Below are 7,651 nucleotides of genomic sequence, written 5' to 3' on the forward strand. Positions count from 1 at the left end.
CACTTCCTCCTCAGGTTCTCCCTTCTTGCTCCCCTGTTCTCTGTGGCATCCATTGCTTCCTACAGTGACTTTGTGCCAGGCTTCGAGCTGCCTGGGGACAAGGTGAGCATCTTACCCACCCTTGCCTCCCAGATGGCATAGCACAGAGAAGCGACTGGGGTTGGGCACTAGGAGAGCCCCTCCTGCCTGGAGCTATGCCAAGTGTGCCCTTCTCTCCACACGATGAATGAAAGGGCCCTGCAAAACTGGAATGCAGGCCACTGGCTGCTGGCACTGTGCCTGATGTGGCTGTGGACCCTCCTGGCCTCTGCTTCCTCACAGCATCCAACTGCCACAGGTTAGGGGGAGGTGGCAGGGACTGGGAAGGAGGTTTTCCAGCACACCTGGAAAACTGCATAACACCCCACCCTGTTCCACATAGCGAGCAGATCTCAGAGGCAAACTAAAATCCATAGATTTCAGAGTTCTGACTCCTCCTCTGTTTATCACCCAGGCAACTGCTCCCTTCTGCTATCCCCACCAGGAGGATGCCTGGGCAGACACACTGTTCTCTGTCCCTTCCAGGCCAGAAGGTGTTCTGCAGAGAGAGAGGCCCTCAGGTGGGGGCTTAAGTCTAGCCTCCTGGCCTAATTATGGGGTTTTCCTTCTGGGATTGCTAAAGCCTATATAAGCGGATGATTCTCCCCACGCACTGTAAGCCCTGGGGCCCTTGTCCTCACCCTGAGAAAGCAGGGAGGTCAGGGCAAGACCTGGTGCGGGACTTCAACTTTCTTCTGCTCAGACCCAGGGTCTGCCAAAGGGTGATGAGTGCGGCTTCACTGGGGAGGAACAGGAAGATTTCATCTGCTTCTTTCTCCCCTGCCATTGGATTTTTCTGTGTGTGATGCTGGGGATCAAACCCAGGACTTGATGCTGATGGGCATGTGGTCCATCAGTGAGCTAAAACCAAAGCCCTGGAAATTTCTTAAATAACCTTCCCCCTGCCAGGTGTAGTGGTTCACACCTGTAATCCCAGTGACTTCTGAGGCTGAGGCAAGTTGAAGCCAGCCTTAGCAACTTAGCGAGACCTGGTTTCCCAATAAAATATAAAGGGCTGGGGTGAGGCTCAGTGGTAGAGGGCTTCTTGGCTCAATCCCTAGTACTTCCTGCCCAACACACACAAACAAGAAAGGAAGGAAGGAAAGGCCTTCTCCCTAGCAGGTAGAAGGGGCTCAAGGACCAGCAGGTGGGTGGGAGGGGAGCAGGGCTGGAGGCCTGGGCTGGGGACTTGATCTGATGTGGCTGGCCCCATCAGTCCTTGTAAAGCAGGGCACCTGTGAGGTGATTGCTTCTCACCGCTGCTGCAATAGGAACCGTATTGAGGAGCACTCCCAGACCATAAAATGCTCCTGCTTTTCCGGCCAGGTGGCTGGTACTATGCGGGCAAACCCCTCCTGTGTGGAAGGTGAGTGAGAAGCTAGGCCCTGGTCAGGAGGACTCTGAGCAGAGAGATAAGGAGGTCTGGTTGGGCCTTGCCATCTGCTGGGGATCCAATTTTATACCCATCTCAGGGCTTTCATGATCAGAGTCTCAAATGATGGGGCACCCTCTGGGGGACAGGAGGGCAGATATGACTATCTCTGTGTCGTAAACAAGGAAAGCTCTTGTTGTGTGCTGTCCCTCACTGCCCAGCCCACACCGACAGACACGTTCCCTCATACTTTAGGCTATCTGCCACACACAGCCTTTTAGACCTGGGCTCTTCACCTACTGTTCTCTCCCCAGCCTCTTCCACATGCTCTACTCTCAACCCTGCCTTTACGTGGACACGTGTGTTCCTTCACATCACCCTTTCCCACCTACCAACTCTGGCTTCTGTTCTCATGCTTAAGTGGCATCCAAGTAACCATGCCCAGCATGATCACATGCATGGCAGCTTGTGCCCTCCTGGTCTGTGGACCTCTGCACATGGTGCATAGTTGCTCACACACACCAAGCTGAAGATTGGTGCCTCTGTGCCAATGACATTATGGCCTCAGAGGCAACTTCAACTGCCTCCTTTCCCCCTCAATGTCTTTGGTGAGATGCTGGGACCTATAGGATTAAAGTTGGTAGGGGTATGTCCCCAAACCTCAACAGTTCTGCCTCTCTGGGGAGCCCAGAGTAGGCAGAAGACAAGGGAAACACAGAACTCCACGCCAGGGGTGTGTGGAAATGTATACCTCATTCGTAGACCCCCCCCCCTCTTGACTGCTGACTGTGCTCACAGAGAGCTTAGAGCTGCACTCCTGCCTCTTGCCCCAACAGCCTCCATCGTCCTGCAGAGGTGGTGGAGCCCTGCCTGCCAGGGGAGGAGTGTAAGGTGCTCCCAGACCTGTTGGGATGGAGCTGCAGCAGTGGACACAAAGTCAAAACCACTAAGGTATCTAGGTGGACACCTCATTCTACTCCTCTTCTTCCCCTTTCACCTGGGGCAGCCAAGGGGGAACAGGAGCCCTGGGGATGCAGGATGGCATGACCCAAGGTGGTATCTGTGAGCAGTGAGATACTCACTGCGTCCCCAGGTGGTCCTTCCACGTCCAGTCAGACTCTGGGGACTGGCGTTAGGGCTCTGGATCAGAAATCCAGGCGTGTCTTTCTGGCAGATTTTTTGATGGTCCATATGCCTTGATTTCTCTTCTTTGCCTACAGTGAGTTTGCTTCTGGAAAACATCAAGTCTATACAAACAAAGTGGGGAATTGGGGAAGCTATCTAGGTAATTCAGGGAGGAGTCTCTCCTTCTACCTGAATTCCAGGTATAGCAGCCACTCTGCCCATCACTTCTCCATGGACTGTCCCCCCTTTCCCACAATTCTAAACTCCTTACAGATCATACTTCCCTTCCTCTAGTCAAATTGCTCTGTATGCTGTGACAGCACCCAAGAGGATTATTATTTTCATGGTTTGTTGCCTGTCCCATGAAACAAAGGGTAATTAAAATTTTATCAAAGTTGTTAGCAATTCCATGTGTGTCATAGTTAATTTGTTGCATCTCTTTGTCATCACCATTTGTACAGATTAGTGACACTGCGGGGGCAAGCCAAGGCACTGCCTTCTACATTCCATGCCCATCACCACACACATCAAACAGGCAAACAAACAAGAAGAGAAGGAAAGGCAGCATCAATAGTTTTGAAGAAAGCAACCATTTTCCCAGAGCACAGAACAAATGGAGCAGGGAGTTTGACTAGATATAGAGCATCTTATCTGTAGGCAGAGAAAGGAGACAGCCATTCTGAATATACCTAAGCCTAGATGAGAATGAGACCCACCACAGAGCTTGTGACATTTGTCAACACATTATATGTTTAGGTTTGTAGCCCATAAAGCCTACACTGTGCTTGCAATTTGTACAGTGACCTGGAAGCAAATAGTGGGTAAAGTGTGCCTGATTTATGTTTGCATGGTCCACCTGGGGTAACTTTCCCAGCCTGGCCTGCTTCAGGAGCCAGGGGCCAGCAGCACTGTGACCTGCATATCCTGGAGAGTCTCTGGCACACTGGAATGTATCCATCTTTCCTTCCTCTATTATTTGTTGTCTAGGTCACACATAGCTCTTAGGGCTCACAACCTGGACAGGAGACGCTTGATTGAGCCTTGGACTGAAGAATGGCATCCAGTCATCACCCCCTTCAAATTAAAGAGATTCACTCACCTGGACTCATGCTCCATGTCAAATTCAGCATTACCACTCTTGATTTTAATCAAGTCGCTAAGCAGATATGGAAGGATCTCCAACCACATATCTAGAAAACTGTGCTCTGCTAGAGACAAAGAAGGTCAAGACACAATTCCTGCCCTTAAGGAATATCCAGTCAGGCTGGGGAATTGAAGTCAGATACTTTGGGTCATTGAGAGTCTATGGCACCATGACTTCTGAACCACCTGCTGTGGGCATGGTAGGAGTTTGGGGATGAAATTTTTGAAGCTCTTTGGCTACTTCCTGATCACAAGACACAAAGATAAGAATTCACACTCATCACCTTTCCATGCATCCTGATTCCCTGGTAACCTGCTAACAAGTTGAAGGAAAGCTTTCTCCCTTATGCCAGGCCAGTGATCTCACATTTGGATGGGATTGGATTGATTTAGGAAAGGAAAACAATGATTGTGACAACTTTTCCAGCAAAGCATCTGTGCAGTCATGGCATATTTGAGCTGTTTGTTGGGTATGGAATGTGCAGGTCCTTAGAATCAGCCTCATCCAAGCCCCTCACCTTTCTGTTCATTTGCTTATTGTAACAGATAAGAAATCTGGATGTGGTAGTGCATACCTATAATCCCAGCAACTCTGGGACTGAGGCAGAAGGATCACAAGTTTGAGGACAGCCTGGAAAATTTAGCAAGACCCTATCTCAAAATAAAAAGAGCTGTGGGTGTAACTCAATGGTAGAGTACTTGCCTAGCATATGTGAGGTCTGGGTTTGATCCCCAGCATTAGAGAGAGTGGGAGAGAGAGAGAGAGAGAGAGAGAGAGAGAGAGAGAGAGAGAGAGAGAGAGAGAGAGAGAGACTGAGCCCCAGAGTGCTGAGATTGAGATGATTATCCCATGAGCTCACAGCCTGGTCTTTCGAATCTCTAAGACTGTAGCCTTTCACTAGTGTTGACATTGGAATTCCAACATAGACATTCCTTATTACACCTGACCCTGTAAAGCATTGGCTGGACAGTAGCAACATTTTTCTTGGAACATGCTAGACACTTTGACCAAGTTTTCTGTTCTCCTATCTGCAATAACCCAGAATCTTCACACACCAGGATGTAGAGTCACTTTGTCTCCACTCTGCCCTAAGCCCCCCAAATTCCAAATAGACTCCATGATAACACAGAGGTCACTCAGCCCACTTGCAGTGGGGCATCCCCACATCCCCATTGCCTGCTCTGACCCATGTCTTTTATGGTCTTTAGCCTGTGATGCTCTCAGAGGTTCTGGGTCTAGGAGAAAGTCTGGGAGGAGTGAATGGCTGGCCAAAGTCCTGTCCCTTCAAAGTCACCTGGTGAGGTGGTAGGCTGGAGCCTTTGTCTAGGGCTGAGGGTCAGCTGGCACCATAAGATATCTTGGATGGAGCCTCTGTGACGGTGGGGATCAACAGGGCATTAGGGGTAGGGTGTCATCAGAAACCAACTGGGATGTTGCCGCTTTCTAATCCTCAAGAAGGCAAATAAGATGACTTGGGACTAGTTTCAGTCCTTCCCTCTCTGCCTACCTCTTTATACAGTAGAATCAAGACTGATGTCTCCCTCACCCCACCCTAGTATATTTTTTATTTTTCTTTCTTTTTTTGTTAATGGGGTGAACAATGGTGCCAGCTTCTTGCTGGACTGTAAATATCAGTGCTGTGACAACCATAATCTCTGCATACAGTGGGCTCTTGGGTGGGGTTATCAGGAAGCTGATCAAAGCCATTCTTGCCTCCTTCAGGGCTGTGAAAGGACCTGGAGGAGGGAGTAAAGGTTGATATACTATTCCTGGAAAGAGTTGGAGAGTAAATATCTTAGGCTTTGCAGACCACAGAAGTCTCTGTTGCACATTCTTTGTTTTTGTTGTTTGTGTCATTTGGCTTTAAAAAAAACTTTCAAAATTGCAAAAAATTTTAGCTCAAATACAAAAAGCAACTCTTGGCCTTTTTCAGGTCACTAACCCCAGTGAACCTCTGAAATCAGGCCACGTTTGCAGCTTGGGATGGCTTCCCAGGCTCCTGGCCTGCCCTGGGTGCCATGGAAACCTGAACTTGAGGGCAGGGGTGGGTTTTGTTTTTCTCTGAATGCCCCTTTAGGGATGGATAAGTTAATTATTTAGACTACAAGTGAGACAACTTTAGCAGAGTCAGGCAATAAAAGCTCTTCTGGAGGCCAGAATGTGGGCTCCTCCATTCCCTCCTCACCCTCAAGACTGTGTCTAGACGGTAGGGACAGAGCTCCAGGCCCCTGCTCATCATCAGCCAACCAGTGCCAGCCTCTACACCAGCCAACCTCATTCTCCTACCTTCCCTGGCCTCCCTCACCCCTGCTCAGAGGAGACTGCTTTCCTTTGACACATGCTGGTATCTGGTAGTTTATTTTATTAGCTCCTCAAGGCCATATTTTCTTCAAACCTATTCATATATTTATCTGAAGGGCTTTGAAGGGTGTCCTTTACATGGCCATAAAAGCCCCACATGAGAGGATCTGATGGAGAAGGTGTCCCACTTTCCAATAGTAGCTCCCTGGGATCTTGTTTCCAACTAAGTCAATATTTGTGTGCATTTTGTAGCTGTACAATGAGAGCCTAGAATGTAAATTGGTTTCCATGGATTGTCTTTCTCGTCTCCCCTTCATGTGCTGGGTCTCACGTCCTCTGAGTTCACAGGCACCCTCTGCCCCTCAGCTGTGAAGGCCTTAGGAAGTTTGCTAGTTACAGATCATGTAGCGGATTTCTTTGCCTCCTGCCAGTTTCTTTAAGGTCTGTGAGTGACATCTTAATTAATGGCGCCAGACAGTTGCACAGAGTTGATGCTGTAGCTTCCTAAAATCACAAGCTCACAGCTGGAAGGTATTTCAGGGGCCAGTTAGTTAACTCGCTCATTTATTAGATAAGGAAAGGGTAGCTTGGAGAGCTTAGGTAATTTTCCCAAAGATACACAGCAGACTGCTGGCTTGTTCTGCCCAATGACCCACTCAGACAAGTGATCTTTTCATTACTGCACATCATTTCTTACCCCAGAACTGATGAGGGACCTGGAAAGTAGTTAGCAAGAATGTATGTGAAGCTAGGTGTAATCTGTAATCCCAGAAGCTCAGGAGGCTGAGGCAGGAAGATCTAAGTTCAAAGTCAGCCTTAACATTTAGCAAGACCCTAAGCAACTTCCTGAGACCCTGTCTTTGAATAAAATATAAAATAGGCTGGTGATGTTGCTCAGTGGTTAAGCACCACTGGGTTCAATATCCAGAACAAAGGATGAAAAAGAGGAGGAGGAGGGAGGGATGAAGAAGAAGAAGAGAAAGAAAGAGGAAGAATTATAAACATGAAAGAGTCTGGACACTTTCATGGCTTGAGTGCAAGAGGACAGAAGGAAAAAATGGAAACATTAGAGATACACACACAGAAAGAGAGAAGAAGCAGCCAGGTGCAGTGGGCACACATGTAATCCCAGTGACTGGGGAAGCTGAAGTGGGAGGATCACAAATTTGAGGGCAGCCCAGGCAACATAGCAAGACTCTGTCTCAAAATAAAAAGTATAAAGGGTTGTGGATATACCAGTGGTCAGTGCCCCTGGGTTCAAGCCCAGTACTGCACCACTTCACCACATCATCAAAACACCAGAGCACAAGACACAATAAAACAAAACTAATGCCATGACAGAATTCATTTTTGCCTTTTCTGGAGCAAACGGGATGGAGCCCCTGTCAACCCCTGAAAGATGTAAAGCCAGCCCTGATGGCTTCTAGGTTCTTACACTCTGCTACAGGAGTCTGTAAATGAAACTCCTTTCTCACCTTTCCTTGTTAATAAAGTTTTATTGCAACAGAACCATATTTATTTGCTTATTATTGCCTACTTATTATTGGCTGCTTTTGTGCTGTAACAGCAGAGTTGAATTTTTTTTAAAGAGAGAGGAGAGGGAGAGAGAGAGGGAGAGGGAGAGAGAGAGA

The 7,651-nt window shown here is 48.2% G+C and overlaps 1 pseudogene; it reads left to right on the plus strand.

Moving 5' to 3' along the window:
- Positions 1–222: 222 nt before the first annotated feature.
- LOC143410697 (chemokine-like protein TAFA-3) lies at positions 223–2,497 on the plus strand (annotated as a pseudogene).
- Positions 2,498–7,651: the final 5,154 nt, after the last annotated feature.

Source organism: Callospermophilus lateralis, chromosome 11 (assembly GCF_048772815.1).
Source record: "Callospermophilus lateralis isolate mCalLat2 chromosome 11, mCalLat2.hap1, whole genome shotgun sequence".
Classification (NCBI taxonomy): Eukaryota; Metazoa; Chordata; class Mammalia; order Rodentia; family Sciuridae; genus Callospermophilus; species Callospermophilus lateralis.